Source organism: Vigna unguiculata, chromosome 6 (genome assembly GCF_037176805.1).
Source record: "Vigna unguiculata cultivar grain cowpea cultivar isolate G323 ecotype 2 chromosome 6, ASM3717680v1, whole genome shotgun sequence".
NCBI lineage: Eukaryota > Viridiplantae > Streptophyta > Magnoliopsida > Fabales > Fabaceae > Vigna > Vigna unguiculata.
The window spans coordinates 11,006,088-11,032,133 of NC_140797.1; positions in this window are offsets into that span (position 1 = coordinate 11,006,088).

Here is a 26,046-nt window from a genome sequence, read left to right on the forward strand (position 1 = left end):
AAGTTTTGTATTTTAAAATTTTTATAAAATTTTATTAAGAATTTTTATACTTCCTTGAAAAAAAATTTCAATCCAACAATTGAAAATAAATAAAAATTTTTTCTATTGATTGATTCTTCAAATGACAAGTGAGTCCTTTTAAGTAATGATTTTATTAAAAATTTAAAAATTCAAGTAAGAAGTGTTTTTTTAGAAAGAAATTCAAAGTGAAGCCAATCCTTTAAATATTATTAAAAATATTAAGACTTTATATATTTTAATTAAAATTATTTTAAATATGAAGACTCATGTATGTAATAGATAGATTCTAACATAATTAAAAATATAATCTATATTTTAAAATTTATTTTTAAAATCCTTTAAATATTAAAATCTGCTTAACTATATACATATATGCACGTTCTCGTAAAAAAAAACAAACAAAAAAATATGATGAGCACATTTTTCTAATTTATCATATATGTTCAAATAAAGTAATGAAAATAAATATAAATGGATTGAGAACAAGATATGTGATTTCCACTGTTTTGAAAATATTTAAGTTAAATTTTAAATATGAATTTTTAAAATTTTGAAATCATAAAACACGGAATTGTTATTTTTTTTTCATTACTTTTTTTTATCCATCTTTATATACTTTTTACTTCTTTTCATTACAGTATTTAAATAAAAGAAGGGTGTTAATGAAATATATGAATTTGTAATCTTAAAAATATATTTCGTCAAGAGAAAAACTTAAAATGTTGGATTACATCAACTTCATTTCTTTTCAAAATTTTATTATATATTTGATTTTTTACTTCATTTTTTTCAAAGAATTTCATTTACAATCAGTTTATTATTTAATTTTTTTCTAACAAATTATACTAAAGTTTTAACAAATTAAATTATTTTATCACACATATTTACTAAATTTAATTCAAATCAAGTCAATTTTGACTTTATTTATTGTTTGCTACACATTTATTACTTTTTTTTTCTATAAATATAAATCCTTTTTTAGAAGAAATAATGGATAGAATATCAATTCAGAACACAAATAAAAAAAACTAACTAACAGATACTATACAATATAAAAAAATTATCATCATGTACATTACATGTACATGGGCAAACATTTGGATATAAAACAACCATTTTAAACTTTAAAAAAAAATAAAACATTAATATGCATAACTGATATAATTAAGAATGCATAACTTTTGGACACCTAAAAAGAAAAATGTTATCTTTAAGTTTCATTTGACTCCTAAAAATATAAACAATAATGGTTAAACCATACCAAAAAATAAAAATAAAACCTAATTGGCTTTTCAAATTTAAATTACATACATGATTATTTGTTCTCATATTTGACCCAAATGGTACTGATCTCCAAAATGATTTTTTAAATCCACAATAATAATATTAAAATTACCTTTTGAATTAAATATAATTTTTAGTTATTTTTATATACAATTTTTCAACTCCTCTTCAACAGAATGTATTACAAAAGTATTAAACTTACTTGATTTTCATGAAAACCAATGAGTTAATATACGCAAAAAGAAATTTAAAATAATTAACACAAGAATAAAGAAGAAATGTAAATAAATACCTTTTAGAGAGAAAAACTATAAAAATTATACTTCATTGAGTAGTAATTTAAAAAATATATTTATAATAAAAATATTATTTAAATATAAAATTATACGCTTATATAAATTATTTCAAATGGCAAATAAATCTTTTATTAATGAGTTGTTAAAATGAAATAAAATCTTTAATTAAGAATTAAGAAGGATCATGAGAAAAGTTTTCGGTTGTAACTAGGGATGTCAACGGGGTGCGGGCAGGTAAAGTACATGTAGTAGCTCTCTCATACCTTACCCGTTGGATAAATATGTGTCATGTACTCGAATCTATATTTGTTGGTTATCTGTTATGCGGGTACTTACATAATTTTTTAATATTTACACGGGTACTTGTGGGTATTAAAATAAAATAAAAGTGAATATTTAAAATTATATTTTAATTGTAAATTCAAATAAAATACAATACATAACATTCATAAATTTTAAACAAAGTCCATAAAATAAATAAATTTCCTTAATTTTTATGTTTTTTTATCTGTACTATTTTTTTTGTAATACGGTGTAACCTTCTCAAATAAATATTTTTATCTTTAGTTATTTTTACATATATCAAATTTTAACTCTACATTTATTAATATGTTGAAATCAAAATGTAATACAAAAGAATTAAAGTCATACGAAATTTGATAAAAAACAACGAGTTAATATATTAAAAGAGAAATTTAAAAATATTTAAAATATGAATTAAAATAATATTGAATATAAAATGTAAATAAATATGTTTTAGGGAATAAAATATTGAAAATTCTAATTCACATGGTTTCCAATTTAAAAATATATATTTTATATAAAAAAAATATTTAATTATAAGATTCTATACTTATTATTCTTCAAATAGTAATGGCGTCCATTCTATTAATGACTTTGTTAAAAAAATTTAAACCTTTAATTAATAAATTTTATGAGAGAAATTATCTCTTGTAATAATTGTTTTTTTTTTGCTAATTTCATTACTAAAAACTATTCTGCCTTCCTCGTTCACCAGCGGCATCTCCTATGTGTTCTCCATTTCAAATTCCTTAAACCTAGTTTAATTTTATTTTTAATTGTGGTTTATTAACTTAGAAGCCTAAGATGACAATATTTTGTTCTTTCTATATGTATTTCATACAATTCTATGACCACACAAAATGTAACAGAGCATCGTAGCAAAGTAGAAAGCAAAACCGTGTAACATGTTACTTGCCAATCTCTTCTCGTTCCTTGTGCTTTTCCTAAAGTATTCTTATTGTCTTTTTCCTAAAGTATTCTTATTGTTGAATCTGAAAAATGTCTCTAAAAAGAACTTTCGAATTGCTTTTTTTAGATCATGACTCTTAATTGAACTCTCAATTGAATTGAAAAGGAGATGAGTAAATTAATGTTGATATGAGGATGAACTTTTTTGGACCAAAATGTTAGTGAAAAAATGATCCTATTCCCTTGAATATTCTTCCTTTCTTCCCCTCCCTTCAAAATGGCTGTTCCTTCCTTTCAAAACTTTTAATTTCTCTTTAGTATATTAAATTTCCTCTACTTCTCACAGTACTGTATCCATTCTCTCTAACACAGCGTTACCACTCCTTCGCACAAAGACCGAGTTTGTTGCGCAATGAATATTAGTGTATTTATTAATTTCTTTTGATGATACGTAGAGCAATTAAGAAAACTGATTAATCATATATATATATATATATATATTATTTATAAAACATTCTATCAATAAAATAGAATTTATATAAAAAAAAACCAATGTATTATATTATAATGAATACATACCAGTGCTTTACAAATAGTCAAAACAATGTTTTACAATTGAACTTCTTTCTCTACAACTTAGTTGAAGAAAGAACATTAATATGCAAAAGTGAATAATAATAATTGAAGAAAATGTATCAAGTTTAGAAAAAAGAAGAAGAAGAAGCTTGCAGACTCTACCTATTCATTCTGTAATAAAAAAAGAGAAATTAATCGAAGGAATCGTTGAATTTTATATATTTGAGGAAAATATTAAAAGAACATTATTTAATATTAATAGGTATTTAGAAGTTGTAAAATAATAATTTAGAAAAAAAATAAAGATAAAATAGTATCAGACAAAAATAAACTCTTAATTATAAAATCCAGCAGTAACATAAAGTATATAAAAAATATTAAAAAAATAAAAAAGTCACATAAAATCAATTTCTTAAAACTTGTGATACTGCAGGCAAGCCAAACATTCATATCGGCAATGGTAACTGTGAATTACTTTTTTTTCGGAAAGCCAAAAGCAAAGACTGTATTTCATTCCTTTAAAAATATCTTACCTAAAGAGAATTGTTTGGTTTGCGGCGTGTGTGTTCTTATTAAGGTAAGTTATCTATACCCTATCCTTAATTCTGGGATGAATATGTTTCATTTTTTCTTCTTGTTTCTTTTGAAAAAATTCGAAGAAAATAGTGGCAAGATGACAGAAAGATAGATTGTATTGAAAGTTCTTTTGACTGCAGTTATTAACGGAGGGTCAAAATGTTCAAGGGACTTTTGAAAGATACTTTATTTTTTCTGTATGCGATAATTCTTTGTTGGAGTTTATAAAGAATATTGACAAAATATAAATGTCTTTAATATCTTCAAATATATAAATTTCAACACTTTCTTTGATTACTTGCTTTTCTTCTCTTGTTGCAGAATGAATAGATAGACTTTGCATGTTTTATTTTTTTCTAAAGTTGATACATTTTCTTCAATTATTATTATTATTATTTACTTTTGTGAATTAATGTTTTGTCTTCAACTAAGGTTGCAGAGGAAGAAGCTCAATTGTAAACTATTCCACTGTTATGCATTCCTTCTTTAATATAATACTTTAGTTTTCTAATGAATACGCGTAGTTGACAGCACTCTGGAGATTCAAAACCAGTTTCAGTATTTTTTTTTTTAAAGCAAAAAGTTGAAACTGCCTAGTTGAGGGTTAGAGATAAAATGCTAAGGATTTTGCATTTAAATTAATTATTTGGGAAGAGAAATTAAATAAAGGTTATTTTTATTTGAATAGGAATAGGAATAGGAACGAATACACCTAGTGGGTGTGTAGATTTTTCACTTGATCCTAGATCCAAGCTTGACCCATCAAGGTTGAATCCACCATCAATCTTCTTGAAGGTTCACTTGAATGATCTCTCAAGAAAGCACAAGAACTCTATAGATCTCAGAAAAGCAGTATCTCAATTCGTAATTCAGTAATTCAGTTAGTTTTCTCTCTATCTTTAAAAATGATTTCAAAACTAATTTTATACCAGAGTTCTGCTGCAGTGACTAATAGATTAGGAATTTACCTAATAGATTATCGTGAGTGTATTTTCACTGCATCAGTGCAGTGACCTCATCTAATCTATTAGTTAAGTAGCTAATCTATTCACGAGTTCACATTCAAGAGTTTGATGGTTGACACAATTTGATGCAAACTTGTTTTACATGTAATACTTGATCTATAACACCTAATGTAAAAGATAGTATAATATCAACTCATGCATCTCAATAAAAGGTGATTTAGTAGCAATCAAGGCACATAATTTTAATCAAGCCCTCAAAACACACAATCACAACAACAATCCATTTTAATCAATTTGAAGCTATTCTAATTGATTAATTTATGCGGAAATATGAAAAATGCACATTTTACTTCCTTTTCAATGAACAAACATATAGTAAATTCAAAATATGGGAGTACTTCAACCAACAATTGTTCTTGATCACAATGGAAGAGGCACTTTTCACCTTGGCAATGCCTAAAATTTGACCTTTGTTATTATCACCTCTTGTAACATGACTATTAATTGGCTTTGTAAGATATCCTTTAGGTACCCATTTGTACTCTCCTTTAGAAACCCCACAATTTTTAAAATAGCAGGAATTTGATGCATGACCAAATTTAGAATAGTAGGAGCAAATAACAAATGTTGGTTTACTCATATTTAGAAAATTTCTGGTGCCTAATGGATTAAATTTGCCACTGTAACCTATTCCCTCTTTTTTAAGTACACTCCTTTGAGATCCTAACACAACATCTAGGTTTGATCTTTCTAGAGTGAATTTTGAGAGAGTTTTCATCAAATACTCTATCTTTTCTAGCTGTCCTAGGCAATGTTCACATTGGGGAGAGATTGTTCCATCTTTGGACCTAGAGTGCTTCTCATATTTTTCTAGTTTTTCCAAGCTAGTTATTAAATATCGCAACTGAGATCGCGGCGGGACAACGAAAATAATTTTAAATAGTACAGAGGAGTCGCCACCATAGTTTATTATGGAAAAGTATAGAAAAACCTTAAAACAATGGTCTTCGAAACCAAATTTGGGTTCGGGAGTCGGTTACGTGTGGGGAAGGTATTAGCACCCCACAACGCCCGACGATTCCCTCTTTAATTAAGTGTGAAAAGTATTATTTTGATGTTTAGAATATTTGTTATTCCCAAAAAAATCAAACAAAATAAAAAAACACATACAAAAATATTAAAGATTTAAACAAAATTATTTTTTTATTTTTTTGGCCCGACGAGGATTGTACCTCACTCCTACATATTTCCATTTGGAAAATTAGGGATAACGTAGTTCTTTATAAAAAAAATTGTTGTTTGATATTATTATTTTGTTTTTTTTTAATTTTCTATATTTTTATGTATATGTATATTTTATTAATAATATCAAGAGAACCCAAGATTTTACATGATAAATATTTAGTTATCAAGAAAATCTGAGATTTGACATGATATTTAATATGATTTTATAATTTTTTTATTTTTTGTTATTTCTAATTTTCCTTCAAAAAAAGAAATAAAAGCCTATAAAAGAGTAGCAAGTCCGAGACTTGACATGACATTCACAACTTATATAAAAGAAAATATAATTTTTTATTTTCACAACTTATATAAAAGAAAATATAATTTTTTATTTTATTTATTTATTTATTATTATTATTATTATTTTTAGAGAACTAAAGTCTACGAAAAACACCTTTTTAATTACCAAGATAAAAAATAAAGGAAAAGAGAAAGGTTGAACACATCAATGATAAACCCAAAATCATCTTACATGAGGACCCCAGACACATTTAATCATACAACAATTCAAACGATCATATATGTGATGTTATACGAGAATCATGAAAAGCATTAGGAGCAAAGAAAATTTACCTTAAGGTGATCCCTTTTTATGTGTGTGCTCTATAATAAAAAAAAGATAGGGTTTTTTCGAATTTTTTTTATGTCCCTTGCATTAGAGAAATTTTGTGCTTATATAGGCCCCTTGAGGTACGATTGAGATCTTAGTCTTTAATTATAAAAAAATATATAGGGAAGGAATTGGTCTTATTAAATCATTGCATAATATCCACTGTATTGATTATAATTATTAACGAAATATTACCTGTAATTACTAGAATCATATTTTCTGTCACATAAAGATTGTAACCATAACATATTATTCATATAATTGATTCTAATTATTATCAGGAGTACTTTCTTCTAAATATTAAAATCGTACCATTCTCTAAAAGCATTATTATCAGAAATATTTTTTCTTCTAATGAAAATAATATCTTCTCCGACTGACAACGGAAAGAGACACATAAGTGTAAATACAAGATATTTATTCAAATTATTATAAAAAAAATGGCTCCTAATACTATACCCTTTTCTAAAAACAGAAATTATGAAACGTCCTCTTTTGTCATGTCATGTGGAGAGTGTAAATAGCGAACAGTGGGGGTGAAAATATGTAAAACATTTGGGCTCACAAAAAGAGTGTGATAATAAATTAGATTCTCCTTCTCTTGGTTTTTTTCTTTTTTCTTTTTTTCTTTTTTCTCGTGGTAGAATTAAAGTTAAAAAAAACCTACCATCAATCCAAATATATATATTTTATTTATTTATTATTATTATTATATTATATATTATTTATATTATTATTATTATTTTAACCAAACAAATGCATTTATCCAGACGAAATTGGGTGTTGACAGTTGCACCTCTTTACTTAGATTTGACTAGATAATATGAAAGTGAAATTTTTATATTATCGTAGTAAAAGATAAGTAAAGATAAAAACACTAATTTCGTTTGGGTTTCAAAAATGAAAAAAAAAAGAGAACTCGAACATTGCCTCACAGAGGGCCAATATAACCAAAGGAAAACCTGGCTCGACCATTGCCTCGTAGAGGGCCGAGATACCAAAAGAAAACCTGGGCTCGACCATTGCCTCGCAGAGGGCCGAGATACCAAAAGAAAACCTGAGCTCGACCATTGTCTCGTAGAGGGCCGAGATACCAAAAGAAAACCTGAGCTCGACCATTGCCTCGTAGAGGGCCGAGATACCAAAAGAAAACCTGGGCTCAACCATTGCCTTGCAGAGGGTCGAGATACCAAAAGAAAACCTAGGCTTGACCATTGCCTCACAGAGGGCCGATATAGAATAACAGTTTGTTACCACTTTGTGAAGAGGGTTCCAAAAAGGACTTATCACCCCATGAGAACCAAGTTAATATGTGAGAAAAAAAGAATGCATAGATGCATGAATGTATGAATGAATTCTAATTAACCCTGTTTTCCAAAATGTTCCATTTCCTTATATTTCTATTTACTTCCCTCCTCTCTTTATTATTAATATTTTCGTTATTATTTTTTACTAGCATTTATAATCATTTTGTTTCCTCGATCATCGACTCCATCTGAATGTCGCTTCGCCATCTCAAAAGACAAGATGAAGGCCGTAACAAATCCTAACACCCAATGTCAACACAAGAAACCATTTGCTTAATATTTCCTTTCGACACATCATGTGATCCCCTAGCGGACCGGAAATGAATGGTATAACTTAAATCATAATGTAATTGTATTATTCTACACAAGCAGACTTATGAAGTTGGAGGATAAACTTTATACGAGGACAAAAAAATTGCCCTTGTCTAGATTCATCGTATAAAAATGAGATTTTGGTGCATTTGTTCTATTGAGCGTTGGTAAAATGGAAAGGATTGCCCTATGGTATTTTGCTAATAAGCTAATGGGAAGACTTTACCCCATAGGTTTTATCATTTTTTTTCTTTAGTAACAACATTTACAACCACATTCTTTTGTCTCCAACTTAAGCTTTATGAAAAAACAGAAGAATTATTTTTCAATCAATGTGGGCTTGAAGGCTAGACAAAGCTAGGCTTGGGGTGGCCAGATGAAACTAGGCTTGAGGGGCCAATGCAAAATTGGGCTTGGGCCAAACCTAAGTGGGCTTAAGGTGGCTAGATGAAACTGGGCTTGGGACAGACTAAACTAGGCTTGAAGGGCCAGATGAAACTAGGCTTAAGGGGCCAGTGCGAAACTGGGCTTGGGGCTAGACAAAGCTAGGCTTAGGGGTCAGTGCGAAACTGCGCTTGGGCTAGATAAACTAGGCTTAGGAGCTAAACAAAGCTAGGCTTAGGGGCTAGTGCGAAACTGGGCTTGGGCCAGATAAAGTAGGCTTAAGGGCTAGACAAAATTAGGCTTAAGTGCTAGTGCGAAACTGGGCTTGGGCCAGATAAACTGGGCTTGGGGGCATGTAGGCCATTCAGATGAAGGAAGTGGACTATCAATCCAAGAAATATTAAAGAAGCAAAATTTTGTATCTTTCTTTTTTTCTTCGTTTTGAAACAGAGGGATTCGACAACCGTTCATGTGAATGAAGAGGGTTTTGATCCCAAAAGTGACAAGAAATTTTCATTTCATGAAAAAGAACTATGATGTATGTACATGATGCATGATGATTAAGACATATGTTATGAATTTTTCTTTTTGAGAGTTTAGATGATTGTGCATGCATGAATATGCTAACATAATATGATATTTGCATGAATATGCTAACATAACATGATATAAGCATGAATATGCTAATATGATATATGCATGAATATGTTGGCATGTATGTTACTTTTTTTTTTCTTTTTGAACTAAATACTACATAGAACCTAATTTTTCTAACACATGTTTGGATTTTTTTTTTTTGATAATTGACGTCATGTGTATGAATGCATGCAAATGCTAACATATGTTATTAATTTCCTTTTTATGAGTGCATGAATATGTTGATGCTTATTATGACTTTCTTTTTCTAACGTTTACATGATATGTGCATAAAAATGTTTGCGCATATTTTGTATTTATTGTTAACATTGATTATGATGTGTGATAATGTTGTTATGTTTATTTCGAGTATGCATGGTGAATGATAATGTTGGCATGACTTATGGATTTTCTTTTTGAACACTAACAATATTAGTTTATGATGCACATGTTATGATGTTTTTTTTTACATGAACAAAGTTGAAACTTTGATGTATGAATTAGTGTATGAATGCATGATGAAAGTTCCTTTGTTTTTTAATTTTTTTTCTTTTCACAAATATGAATGATGTATGTATGATTAGGTATGAATCTATGCATGAAGCATGCCCTCATGTATTTTTTCACTTTTTACATTGTATGAAACTTATTTCAATTGATTCCCAATTTGTTGTTATTTTTAGATTTTTGGAATCTTTCTGTTTTTATTTTTTTCTTTGAAAAGTATCCTTTGGTCTGATCAGTTTATTGAGAAACTTTTTCCTGAATCATTGCTTTTTGAACACTATTTGAGTGACATACATGAAATTGCCAAAGATCTTAGAAGGGATAAGATAAGATAATTGACTAAGGAGTTGCCCCAATTTGATAGTTAAGAGTTAACTTCACGACATAAGGTGTGTTTGGGCTTGTCTAGTTATTAATAAAAAAGATAGAGACTTCAAAATTTGCCCAAGTTTGAGGGTACAGATTGGTCTCGGGGTGAAAAATGTGTTTGAGCTTGCCCCAGTTGTTGATAGCATGAGAATGTTGAAAATAATGGGAGACTTCATACTAGTTGCTGCAATGTAAGCCTGCCATACAGAGTCAATAATTGTCCAAATTCAAGATATCTGACTATAACGTAGGAACAATAAGTGAAATGTCTCTCCAATTTATTTCAAGGTGAGAATAATGAGTAATGGTAGGAGAAAGATAGATCAAAGCAGAAAATATAATAGAAAACACATGAAGAATGAAAGAATGAGAAGGCATGACCTTGATTTAACTTGACTACTCGGGCTAATTTTGATCTCTATGGAAACATGTCAACCAAAAATAAACTGCCCTAGTGTTTGAAAGCAAATCTTTGAACACTTTTTCAATCTTTTTTTTTTTTTGAAAAACCTCTTAACATGACAAAATATTTTCCTCTAAATTAAAGTTTTGGAAAAACAACAACCAATCATTGATTTGTGTGGACTTTATTAGGCTTGTATTGTGGCCAAGGCTAAAGGATATAAAAAAAAATGGATAATGAAGGCTCAAAGTAAATGGTATAAAGGTTATTTAAAACAAGGGTCTTTATCTAAGGTTGCATCTAAAATTCATTTGACTACCTTTCTTCACCATTTTTTTCACTTTCCAACTCTTGTTTCTCTCTTTTTTTTTTTTGCATAACCAATTTTTTTGTCTTTCCAAACTTTTTATTTTTTTTATTGGTGAATTACAAGTCAAATGAAATAGATGCAAACATCATGTTAACTTTAGTGGGAAGGTGACCCTTGTTAAGGGTAACTAAAAGGAAATTTTAATTTTTTTTTATAGGCTCAAAATGGGTAACAAAGGAATATCATTTTTTCTTGATAAAGAAACATGGCCACACATCATTTCAACTCATGATTGTTTTAATTTCAAAAGCTTTAATCCAAAAGGAAAAAAAAATCAATCACATCAGAGGTTGCCCCTACTTTGCCTTTACTTTTTTTTGTATTATTTTCTATTTTTTTGTTGTCTTACTTTTTGCCTAGACCGCCCTTTTGGGTTTTCAGTCTAGCAGACTTTTCTTCATTTTTTCCTTTTTTTTGTGTTCAAAGACTTACTTTAATTTTAATTCATTTTAAGGCACATGCCCTTTATGATGATCCTCCATGGAATACAAAGAAAATGTTTATTGGAGAAAGGTGATGGGAAATGGGATGGGAAAGGAAGTGAATTTTAGCAATTCCATGTACCCAAATTAGAGCAAAGTTTCAAAAGTGTGTCACTTTTCATAAAAATTATCCATTTATTCAATAAACTGATTTGACCAAAGAATAATTTATTTTCTCTTATTTTTTTCACTTTTCGCAAAATTCCATGAATTTATTAACAAAAAATAGGAAACAATTAATTTTTAAAATTATTGTAGTGCAACTTTTTTTCAAGATATGTTGATGCATGTTATGTGTTATGCAAAGTGACATGAAAATGCAAGATGCTACAAATTTGGAAACTACCTATACACATGCATGTGAGTGTATGTATGGTATGTACTATGCAAGGTGGCATGAAAAAACAATGGGATGAATATTATGCATTATACATTGTGACATGAATCCAAAGTGAATCCATGCTACATGTCAAGTACATGCATGTGAGTGCATGTATGGTATGTACTATTAATGAGTGCGTATTTTTGCCCTCATTTAATGTTTAATTCTGGGTATTTAATTGAATTTGTGTGCTTAAAGATTGATTTAACTGGGATTTCCTATAATTGGGTTTATTGAGCATGAGATACAAAAACATGTTAAAAATAGCTTTTTAGTTGCATAAATGTTCTTTGGATATTTTGAGGTGTGTTAGTGCAGCTGCAGCTAAGTTGAGCTCATGCAGGTGCGGAAATAAATTGATTAAAGCTTCATGACACCTTAAAGATAAATCCAAGAATAAGAAATTATCAAAAGCACAAAAATCCAAGCCAAGCATTGCATGAAGACGATAAGAAAAGCTTGAAAAAATGAAGAAGTTTGGCTAAGCCAAGAGAGCAACAAAAAATTGGACCTTGCAGTTTTCTTTATCTTTATGATAGAAGATAATTTGGGAAAAATATATCTTTAGATATTTTATTTGATATTTTTAAATAATTATCTTATTTAATTATATCATAAAATATTAAAAGATATTAACTACCAAATCTTTTTAAATATGACAAGATCTTCTTGAATCTTTTTAGATCCACAACAAACAAATATATCTTGAAGATATTGGATTATTTAGAAGATAATTTGAGGAGATTGCAAAGGGTTGATTTGGAAAATTAATACAAATATTAATTTGTAATAATTTATCATATATCTTTAAGTAATTAATTAATTTAATTATAATAGATATTGATATTATCAACCAATTATATTTGTCAAATAGTCTATATCTCTCCAAATATTTTTAAATATTTATAATTATCTTTATTTTAAAAGATATTTGAGAGATTTTAGCAATAGAAAAGCCTAGTCCAATTCCTATATAAAGAGACCAAGGGAGAAGCAGAAAAGACAAGCTCGGGACTTCGAAGTTTAGGAACCCTTAGAAGGCCTAATTTCGTTTCCTTTCCCTCTCTATTCTTCTTCTATTTCTATTTTGTATTTCATGGAGTTCTGAACTTCTTGGGTTGATTCCATTGTAATTTCTTAATTGGATTCTGAGGTTAGATTAATTAATTTGTTTGTTCTTTTGATTATTGTTGAGATTTATTTTCATCTATGTCTTTTGGTTCTTAAATTAGTAAAAGTAATGATTTTTACATTGTAGCAAGTTAGCATGGTGTTAAATCTACATAACATAACAATCGTATGAGTCCAACGGTTTTTAAATTTTAATTGAGAAGTTACTTTGATTAATTTTAGAAACCTTCATATGATTGAATAAGTTTTTGCTAATAATTGAGAAGTTACTTTGATTAAAGGTGAAAACTTAGATTAGAATTAATCAAGAAGTTACTTTGGTTAATTAGCTTTTTACTAGATATAAGAGGTAAAAGAATGGACATGATTAGGATTAGTAATATTTAATTGAGAAGTTACTTTGGTTAAATTTACTAAGATTAATCTACAAAGTCTTTACTTTTGATTGAGAAGTTACTTTGGTTGAAAGTAAGGACGCCAACAAATTAATTGAGAAGTTACATTGATTAATTTGAAGTCTTAAACAAGAAATCAATAACAATAATCTTTAGGAAACCAATGATGAATCCTATTTTGAAAAAGCAGTGGAATCGACCTATTTTTTTTTACTATTGTTTCTGTCTTATTTTATCTTCTTATCTTTATTATATTTTTATTATTTTATTTGACTAATCATTTTGTAAAGATTTTATAAGAACTAACTTGTTAAAAATCAATCCGTGTTCGTTGGGAGACGACTTAGGGTTAACTTAACCCATACTAATTTTTTTGGCTACTTTCTTAACAATACTGAAGTTGTTATAGATAAGTAGTATTAATTTGATCGCTTGACGACAGCGTTATCAAATTTGGCACCGTTGTTGGGGAACGCGGTTATAATTTTTATCATTTTAGTTCTTATTTTTTTTCTTTTCATTTTATTTTTTGTTTATCACTAACATTTTTTTATCTTAATTTTTTTTTCTATAACATTTATTTTATTTTCTTCAGTTATTTTTTTTAGTTACTTTTTTTTAAGCATAATTTTTCTTTGAGGATTTTTGTTGGGAAATTTGTGAAACTAGTTGAGAAACACTTTGGCTAAGGAAAGACAAGGTACTTAAGTTGTCCATTGAGACACACCTCTCTTTCTTGGAAGTCTACTCAACAAGCTTTCAACTTATTTCTTTTCAGAAAACCTCTTTCAAAAATGAAAAATCATTTTTCATATGAAAATAATCAACAATGTGATTTTCAAGTGAACTATAATTATTATCCACAGCAACCACATGATCCATACGATTATCAGCAGCAAATTATCACACCTACTTCTGCACCTGATTTAAGTAGGTTAATTATACATCAACTAAATGATCTATATCCTAGATCATCTTTTGTGGAATATGAGCAACCATCATACCATGAGCAACAACCATATTCTGAGTGTCCACTCCAGCCATCATATGTTCCATTTGGTTCTCAACAACAACAACATGCAAGATCACAACAAGTTGCAGCAATCAATGGACCATCCTATAAGGAAGTTGTGTTATTAATGGATGGACTGAGAGAGAAATTAGACACCACAGATGAAAGGTTGCAAGCTGATCAACGATGCAAAGATATTGAGCAAAAATGGTATGGAAATGATAAAGTATTGTATGACATGATGGAGGATGCAAGTAACAACAACTTTGTAGAATTACTTTGTACTGTTAATACCACCCTCTAATGTCATCCAAGATTTGCTGAAATCCCATAATTTAGAGCACTTCATCAAGAAATAGAAGATATGCTTCTAAAGTTGGCCATTAGAGCTGAACAAATGTCAGAAGATTTAAGTCAACTAATGAAAGACAAAGCTATGGAGGCCACCTTAGAAAAACTTATGAAGACGATAGTTGAGCAAAGGGATGAAATGATAATGTTAAGGAGCATGAATCAAAGGATGGAACAATTGAGCACTGATGTGAATGAGTACACAATTCAAATGTTAGATCAACCAACACCAGAATCACATCACACTGATATATCTACTGATAGATATAATGATGCCCATAGTAATATGTCTACTGATTGGACATATCAATTTTGCTAAAAATGTTGCTGATGAAGAAATTGAAGATTCTCACACATACATATCTACTAATAGATATGTTGATGATGCTCAATGTGAATATAAAGTTTTATCTATTGATGATGATATGAATATAGATGATCTTTTTGAGGAGCAAAGTTGTGAGGACAATACAATGGAGGAACCAAGTGCAGTTGAAGAGCCAACGATATTCATAGATGCAGCTGAAGCATCTACTACTACAACTGACTTGGTTAATGATGAAGCAGCAGATTCAACTACTTCAAGTGCATATTTTAGCTCACAAGATGAGATTACAAGGACTACTGATGATCTGGTTAACCATCTGAATCCACCTGATGATGCTCAAATTGAGATGAAGCCACATACTCCACATATCAAGTTTATTGATATGAATGATGAAAATAGATTTTTAGTGGTGATTTTTGTTGACTTGGCTGTAGAGCAAGAGGAAAGGTTGCTTCAAAAGGAAAAGAGGTTAGATTCAAATTCTTTTGAATGCATTGTTGATAGAAAAGTTAAATTGCATGCATATTTGTTTGCTGTTTCTAATTTTAGTGAAAAATTTAAAAAAAAATTCAAAAATATGTGTTTTTGTTTTTAGTTTTTATAAAAATAAAAATGTAATAATTAAAAAAAATGGTACAACCTGATTTGTACTTTGTAAAATTAAAGAAAATAAATTTTGACATATGGCTAGATTGAGCCAGAAGTCACAAATTTTTTCGTTTCCTTCCCAAAATAAGTCCATTAAGGACACTTTTTTTGAAATAAATGTGGGGGAGACAAATTGTAGGTTGGATTTTCCTTTTTTCCTTTTTTTGTTTTTGTTTTCATAAAAAAAAATTGTGATTTCTTTTTGAGGAAATTGTGAAAGTATTAACTTTTTACTATGAAACTTTAAAATAATATATCTCATAAGAAATCCACCAAAAATATTTCCTTGCTTTCAATAAAACATATTGACATTGGATTTTTAGGATTTGATTCAGTAATTGGGATGATCATAATTCTGGAAAAATAAAAGTCATCTTGATATAAGTGGATTGTTTCTATGATTTGCTAAATGAGTTGATTTGAGAATTTCTTGATTAAATCTTTTGTGAAAGAATTTGACCTTGTGAGACTTGAGCCTTAATGTAAAGGATGGACCGCCATGTGCCATTCCTATTTTTTCTTGAGTGACTTGCTCATGTTTGTTTATACTCAAATGTTTAGCTTGACTCTTTGTTTTGCATCTTAGGTGAATATGCATGATTTGATATGATTGAGGCATTTCTTGTTTTTAGCTACTTGGCCAAATTAGTCCACCTTGATATTAATCCATTGGTAGCCCCTTTGAGCTTTAAACCTCTTTTTTCTTGTTTTAAGCCTATTGCATAACCTTGAAAAGAAAAAGACCATATTCTACCTTAGGAAGAAAGAAGGAGCTAATGGATTAAGTTCAGGAATGATTGAGGAATAAAGTGTGTGGGTGAGTACCTCACCAACAAATTAATAAAAATGGCAAAAGGAAAAATTGTTGATGAAAAAGTGTTGAAAGGAAAAAAATAATTGCTTTCTAAAAAAAGAGAGAGCAACAAAGCAATCAACGAAAAAGAGTTGTTTTTGAAATTATGCTCCATTATTCTTCCTACATTACTATTTCAAAAACCCAAAAATACTAAATTTTTTCCTACCTTTGGCCCCATTATAACCTTTAAAAAATTCCTCATGATCTTTGAATGCATGTTTTCTGAAAGTTTGTGAATATTAGAGTCTTGTTAAGTATTACGAGTGTTTACTTGCATGAGTATTTTGAGTGAAAACACAAGCCAAAACACTTGAGCGAATTTTGGTGAGAAAATACACATCTAACTTGAGTGCTTTCTTTCATAATTGATTGTCTTGTGAATTCAAAAGATTAACTCCTGTGTGAAAAGTAGAATCTTTCCGTTTGTTTATGCATGGTAACTTAATTTCTAGAATATTGATTTGTCTCAAGTAAGGTTCATTCCTTTGATCTAGTGTTGATATGAAGTAAAACACCTCAGAACAAAGTTTTGAAATTGCTTAATTTTGCCCAGGAGTGCAAAAGGATAAGTGTGTGGTTACGTTTCCAGTACATGCATGTGAGTGTATGTATGGTATGTACTATGCAAGGTGGCATGAAAAAACAATGGGATGAATATTATGCATTATACATTGTGACATGATTCCAAAGTGAATCCATGCTACGTGTCAAGTGAATGTAAAAATGTTAATTACCTTAAAACTATGTGCGTGGTACCATGCATGAATGAAAACAAGATGTGGATGTAATGCATGTATGCACCTCAAGAGACCCTTATTTATACGTTGATGCAAATATGATACGGTTGAAAATTAACTACTTAATTCTATAAAAATGAAAAGATTAAAAAAATAAAGAAATAATGCACGCTCCCTTTGTGTCCTAAAAGGTGTAGAGAAAATCTATTTTCTGGTCTATGAGTTTTTATATAATTCTTCCAAGGATAGCTCTAAATTATCTCACAGGCTTCTAGAGCTGAAGTCAACCTCAAGACATAATCCACAACGATAGGCGACCTAACAAATATGACATGTCAAGAGGAAGCAAACTCTAGATGAAGTCTTCCCAATAGTCAAGTAGATCCGAGATCTAGCATAACAATTGTTGGACCTCCACTCCTTACGGCTAACTCAGGGTCCGGGTATAAGACCCTAATAATAAAATGAATGCACTAGCCTACCATGTGTAGTGTGTGAATGGAGCAACCTAAGACTACCCAAACCCACACATGCAAAATAACCAGAAAATTCCTAGACAAATATAACAATTGTCTTCTACCATAGGGTTCAATAATTTTAACAATATAATTATATGAGGACATTAAAGAGTAAACATGGCATCAAGACAAACAAAGATAGATAAATATACATGAAATAAAACGAAAATAAGGGGAAAACGAATAGATAAAAACAACATACCTTTCGCACACTTAACCAATAGGATCGACTCTCCAAAACGTTCCTAGTGGAGTCGCCATCTGTCGCAACCGAGATCACGACGGGACAGTGAAAATCATTTTAAATAGTATAGAGGAGTCGCCACCATAGTTTATTATGGAAAACTATAGAAAAACCTTAAAAGAATGGTCTTCGAAACCAAATTTGGGTTCGGGAGTCGGTTACGTGTGGGGAAGGTATTAGCACCCCACAACGCCCGTCTTAGGATTGTTCCCTCTTTAATTAAGTGTGAAAAGTAGAATTTTGATGTTTAGAATATTTGTTATTCCCCAAAAAAATCAAACAAAATAAAAAAACACATAAGAAAATATTAAAGATTCAAACAAAACTACTTTTTTATTTTTTTGGCCTGACGAGGATTGTACCTCGTTCCTACGTATTTCCATTTTGAATATCAGGGATAACGTAGTTTGTAAGACCCGTGAAATTTAAATAATTAAATAAATAATTATTTAATAAATACGGGTAGGGGAGCCTTTATGGCATTTAATGGAGATTGTTATAATGTGGAAAAGTACTAGTTCAAGTGGTTGAGAGTACTTTAAATATGTGAGAGGACTTAGGTTCAAGTCCTATGTATGCTATTTATGTGTTATTTAATTGTTATTATTTTAATTATATGCATGACCATGTTGAGTTATAATTATAAGAATTATCATGAAACATGAATTGGTTGAGTGGTTGTGCATTAGGATGACATTGGTTTGGTTATGAGTTCAAACCTTGGTAGAACCAAAGTAAACTTTCTTTTTGCAAAAATTAGTTTTGGCTTGAATGTGAAAGGGCAGAGGAAATCCTAGCTGAATTGGCAGCCAAGTAAGGGCTGAAAAATCATCTCATAATTGTGCTTGAATGGCAATTACCACCATCAATGAGATAATTTTCGTTTTGGCCATTAATCACCCTTAATACCTAATTAAAAAGTGAATTAAGGGAGAGAAAGAGGTTTTTTGAGGCTGCCATTAGAGAGGACCTTGTGAGGAGCGAAATTCCAGAGAGAAAATTGTGATTCTGGTGTGAAAAGAAGAGTTTTTTTTGGAAGGAATCAAAGCGAGGTCATTGGTGCTTAAGGGAAGACTCATAATTCAAACTCTAAGCAAAGGAAATACCAGGTTAGGGGAGCTGATTAATGTCGTTTTAATTGGTTAATAATTAAATGTATGTTGTATCGTATGTTATTACATGATCAATGTCTATTTTTGTTGAATTTCGCGTTTCTGGGAATTTTTCCAGAAACCGCCTGGCGGGTGATGAACTGCCGCCAGGCGACACATGCATTTTGCCTAATAGGAATCACCTGGCAGTGAGCTTAGTGCCGCCAGGCGACGCAAGCCCCGCCACCCAGTTTTCTGGGTTGATCATGAACTGCCTGGTGGTGAAGAACACCCGCCAGGCGATGCTTTTTGTTTTGGTTCGATTTTTGGGTTTTACATGTTCTGGGTTGCTTTGGTTCGGTGGAAAAAGGCATTTTAACAACATTTGGACGAAAAGGAAGGGATTAATTGTGAAAAGTCATGGTAGTGCGAAGGAATCAAATGAGATTTGCTATGAATGAATGTTAGGGTGGAAGAATTGGGGTTTTCGAAAATTGTATAACAAATTGTGTAATGAACTACAAACTTATTGGATGAATTGTGATCCTAAACCTTTGAGTGGTGAGTATTGGGTCGAAACTGAAGGAAATCAGGATGGTTGGGCTGGTTGAGGTTCGTAGGTGCAAGGGAAGGGTTGTTGGATTCCTAAAACTGCAGGAACCGTCTGGCGGCACCCAATTGGCCGCCAGGCGCCATACCAGAGACGTGCATGGTGTTCTGTTCACGAAAAACGTTGTTTTTTGTACTTTTTGCGGTACAGGAACCATTTTTTTTCTGGTTTGCGCAGTTTTCATAAAACTGCAATCCTCGATTCGTTAACCGTACGATTTAGGTGAAATTTTGAAAGGTGGTCCACAACATGAAGTTATTCACTTTGAATGGTGGAGATTGGATTTGAAGGACAGTAGCTAGAGATATACGTTACTCAATATTGCTATTTTTTGAGTCTTTGAAATACATGATTAAGCTCTTGATAATTTCAAGTAACTTCTAATGAAGCATTATTGGGTTATGTGGTAAGTCTATATCAATTTGAATGTTCCTTTAGATTAGTCACATGTGGAGAATTGGTTATTGATGAAGGCTTGTGTGTCAATATTAATTTGCATTGGTGCCTATGATCATGTGCTTAAATTGTTAGAATGATGTTGCTTATACTTGTTTGAGCATGCGTTATTCATAAGTTAGAATTGAATGCTAGCATGGGTTTAAAGGTGGAGAATATATATGAAATGTGAATGGATTGATTTTACTTTGTTTTGGGTGCTTAAAAACCAGTATTATGCAAGTACTGGTGTAGCGCCTGGCGGTGCTGTTTGACCGCCAAGCGATGGCTACAAAACCAGTAGAGAATTGAAGCGTGTTGCGCCTGATGATAAGGATTGTCTCGCTAGGCGATGCTTGTGGAAACAGTAGCATCAGAGGCACTTGGCGCCTGACAACACGTGTCCCCCGCCAGACGGTCTGGAAACCTTTTGCGCCTGGCGACTCGTGTGGAGTGCCAGGCGATTTTTGATGAAGCAGACATCGTGTTTTGCTTGCTTTGGATGTGCGTGGTCTACAAGGCTTTGGGCGATATCTCAAGGGTCAAATGTTGGAGTATTCATGGAGTTGTGGCTCAAGATGGAGGATAATACGAGCATTCTTTGAGTTATGGCTCGAAGGTAGCGAGTGTTCCTGCATGTGTCATACGAGTGGTGGCTTGTAGGTTGGTAGCAACGATATATTGAGACTCTCAATCAAAGATGTAAAACATGGATTACATGTTGGCATCCATGTGAGATGGGATCAAAGGATGGAGTTCCTTGGATTGTGTGTGTTTTGTTATATAAATTGATGCATATGTTTTATTCTGTTAGCTCACCCTATCTGCTTGTGTTTGGCGGTGATCGTGTACGCGGTACACGGGAGCAGTCGATGTTGCAGGTGGATCTGGTGAGGCATAGAGCCGGAGTGGGGCTAGTTGGGAGAGGACATTCTCAGAGTTTTATATTTTATGAGTTTTTAAAGAATTTGTAATATTTCATATTACTACCCGTAGACATTGTAATTGAGTTTTAAATTTTATGGATTTGAGTTAACTTCGGTTGTAATAAAAGTTTTATATTTCCCATGTTTTGAAAAATGGAGCTTAATAAATGAGGATTTAATATTATTATCTTATTTTATTAAGTAAATTTGTAATATCCGGACGAGATGTTACATAGTTCTTTATAAAAAATTTGTTGTTTGATATTATTATTTTGTTTTTTTAATTTTCTAGATTTTTATGTATATGTATATTTTATTAATAATATCAAGAGAACCCAAGATTCTACATGATAAATATTTAGTTATCAAGCAAATCTGAGATTTGACATGATATTTAAGATGATTTTATAATTTTTTTTTATTTTTTGTTATTTCTAATTTTCTTTCAAAAAAAAAGAATTAAAAGTCTATAAAAGAGTGTTTTGATTATCAAGCAAGTCCGAGACTTGACATGACATTCACAACTTATATAAAAGAAAATATAATTTTTTATTTTATTTATTTATTTATTATTTTTTTTAGAGAACTAAAGTCTACGAAAAACACCTTTTTAAGTACCAAGATAAAAAATAAAGGAAAAGAGAAAGGTTGAACACATCAATGATAAACCCAAAATCATCTAACATGAGGACCCCGAACACATTTAATCATACAACAATTCAAACGATCATATATGTGATATTATAAGAGAATCATGAAAAGCATTATGAGCAAATAAAATTTACCTTAAGTTGACCCCTTTTTGTGTGTGTGCTCTATAATAAAAAAGAGATAGGGTTTTTCGAATTTCTTTCTGTCCCTTGTATTAGAGAAATTTTGTACTTATATAGGCCCCTTGGGGTACGATTGAGATTCTAGTATTTAATTATAAAAAAATTATATGGGGAAGGAATTGGTCTTATGAAATCGTTGCATAATCTACAGTATTGATTATAATTATTAACGAAATATTGCCTGTAATTACTAGAATCATATTTTCTGACACATAAAGATCGTAATCATAACATATTATTCATATAATTACTTCTAATTATTATCAGGAATACTTTCTTCTAAATATTAAAATCGTACCATTCTCTAAAAGCATTATTATCAAAAATACTTTTTGCTTCTAATTAAAATAATATCTTCCTCGACTGACAACGGAAAGAGACACATAAGTGTAAATACAAGATATTTATTCAAATTATTATAAAAAAAATGGCTCCTAATATTATACCCTTTTCTTAAAACAGAAATTATGAAACGTTCTCTTCTGTCATGTCATGTGGAGAGTGTAAATAGCAAATAGTGGGGGTGAAAATATGTAAAATATTTGGGCTCATAAAAAGAGTGTGATAATAAATTAGATTCTCCTACTCTTGGTTTTTTTCTTTTTCCCATGGTAGAATTAAAGTTAAAAAAAACCTACCATCAATCCAAACATATTATTTTATTTTATTTTATTATTTATTATTATTATTATATTATATATTATTTATATTCTTATTATTATTATTTTTTTAACCAAACAAATGCATTTACCCAGACAAAATTGGGTGTTGACATTAAATTTTCATTCTCCTCTTCTAGTTGCTTTATTCTACTTTCAAGCCATTTAATTTCCCCTATACGTTTATTATTTGACTTTTGCAGTTTCGTGGCTTCCTTATGTAATTCATTAAAGGCATCAAGCAATTCATAGTAGTTATTTTCATCATGTTCATATTTGAAACTACTCACACTACTTTTAGAGGATCCTGTTCCAACCATCAGACACATTGTTTCCCTCCTCAGTGCTCTCATCCAATTCACTGGATTTGTTGGAATCATTGTCTTCTACAGGCAATATAAGCTTTCTTTTTCTTCATGTGCTTCTTTGCCTTGGTCTTCTCTTCCAGCTTCTGTTTCATCTTGAGTACAGGGTAATCTGGTTTGATGTGTCATATTTTGCCACACTCATAGCAGGTTAGAGTGCTAGAACGTTCCTGCTTTCTGGACTATCTCTTATTGTCTGCATAGCTGTTGTTCGTCTTATTTTTAAACTTCAAGAATTTATAGAACCTTTTTACCATTAAACTTAAGGCTTCACTATCAGAATTTCCATCATTTGAGTCATCTGCAGATTATGTTTTCTTAAGCTTTGTTCTAGATTTCACAACACTCTTCAAGGCTATAGTGTGCCTCTTTCCTCCATCCTTTTCTTCCTTGAGTCTTTCAAGCTCTAGTTCATGTTCCCTCAGTTTTCCAAAGAGAGTGGCTATGTTCATACTGGTGAGATCTCTTGATTCAAAAATTGTTGTAACTTTAGGTTGTCATGTCCTATTTAAGCTCTTCAAAATTTTGATATCGAGTTCCTCTTTGTCAAAAGTCTTGCCAAGGGCTAGGAGGTGATTTACTATATGTGTAAATCTTTTCTGCACATCACATATACTTTCTCCAGACTTCATCCTGAACATCTCATACTCTTGAATGAGAGTGTTCTTCCTTGCCCTTTTGACTTCATTCGTGCTCTCATGGGTCACTTCCAAGACATCCCACATTTCTTTGGTTGATTCACACACAGATACCTTGTAAAATTCATCCAAAGTTAGTGTAGAAGATATAATATTTTTGGCTCTAACATCATAGTGTGCCTTCTTGTTCTCGTCAAGAATCCACTTTGAGAATTCTTTGGGGACATTTTTGCCTTCCACAACTTTAATTGGTTGAAAAGGTCTATTTACCACAACATCCCATACCCCTTGTTCACTGTTTCAAGAAAACTTTTCATTCTAATTTTCCAAAAGGGATAGTTTTCACCAGCAAACAAAGGAGGCCTATTGATGGATGCCCCTTCAGCAAAAGTTTAAGATGTATTAGACATATCAGGATCTTTCTAATCGATTAGCGTGCGATTAACCAACTCTGCTACCAATTGTTAAAACAGATCTGTCTAATATAACTCAACCAAGATAGAGGTGAATTGGTTATTGAATCTTTACTAATTTTAAATGAATCTTGAAAGTTTCTTTAAGGCTTGAATATACATTTGGTCCTTATTTTTGTTGTTTTTATTCAATTTTGTCCCCATTTTCGTTTTGTGTTCAATTAGGTCCTCATTTCGTCAAATTTTGTTCAATTTAGTCCTTTTCACTAACGGTGTTTAAATAGTTAAAGTTTTTGAACAGTACATACCATGTGTCAGCTCCTGATTTTTTTGATTTTTTTTAATTTTTTAAAATTTTTTTAAAAATTTGTTTAAATCTTTTTAATTTCAAAAAAATGTCCACGTGTCAAGTCACAATTGTGCCACGTGTCAATGCTAGTGTCATGTGTCAATTTGTGGTAGTACTTTTTTGATTCAATTTAGTCTTAATTTTTGTTAAAATAAATCAATTTTGCCCTTTCAAATTAACACTAAATTTAATATCTTTTATACATATTATATTAATAATTTTTCTAAAATTGACATTTAAATTTATAATTTTTTAAATTTAATCATAAATTATTAAATTTAATTATAAATTGAATAAAATTCTTACGTTTAATTGCTAAATAGAATATAATTATTAAATGTTTTTTCTAATATTTATATTCTAAAATACTTTTAAAAATTGATATTAAAAATATTTTAAATATTCAAAATATTTTAGAAAAATAAACTAATATTTGAAAAATTAACATTTAAATATAAAATATTTATATTTTAATATCTAAAATGCAATAAAAATATTAAATATTTTAGATTTTAATGTTAATTTTACAAATGTTAATAAAGATTTTTAAAATTTTAATAATTATATTTTAATAATATTTAAATAATAATATTCTATTTAACAATTGAATCTAAGAATTATATTCAATTTATAATTAAAGATTATAATTTATAATTGAATTTCAAAAATAACTAATAATGTCAATTTTAAAAATTATATTGTTCGAGTTTAACAAAATTTAGAACTAAATTAAACAAAAATAATGAATATATGGATTGAATTGAATAAAAATAACGAATATTGGGACGAAATTCAACAAAAAAAAAATAATATAACCACACACTGACACGTGACACTAGCATTGACACATGGCACAATTGTGACTTGATATGTGGACATTTTTTTTGAAATTAATAATTTAGAAAAATTAAAAAAAATTAAAAAAATTAAAAAATAAAATAAAATCGGGAGTTCACACGTGGCATGTACTGTTCAAAAACATTAACTATTTAAACACCATTAGTGAAAAGAACCAAATTGACCAAAATTTGATGAAAATGAGGACGTAAGTGCACACAAAACGAAAATGGGGACCAAATTAAATAAAAACAACAAAAATAGGGACCAAATGTATATTTAAGCCTTTCTTTAATTTGTATACCCCAAATAACCAGTTTTACAGTTCTGTGTTAATGGAATGTGTAAAGCAATTGAGAAAGGCATAAAAGATGAGAGAAAGAAAGAAAACAACAATTTATACTGGTTCGATTCAAGATGAATCTACGTCCAGTCTTCTCCTAAGCAACCCACTTAGGATGATTTCGCTAAATCAATAGAGATACAAGAATTACAAGAGCATCTATATAATTCAAGACCCTAAAGACTAAGGAGCTTGATCTACAAATCAAGAACTCCCCCTAGATGCAATGCATCCACACAATTGCACCTAGACCTTCACTTCACACAATGAATCAACTGTAAACAAAAATACAATAAGAAAGGAATAGGAACGAATACACCTAGTGGATGTGCAGATTTGTCACTTGATCCT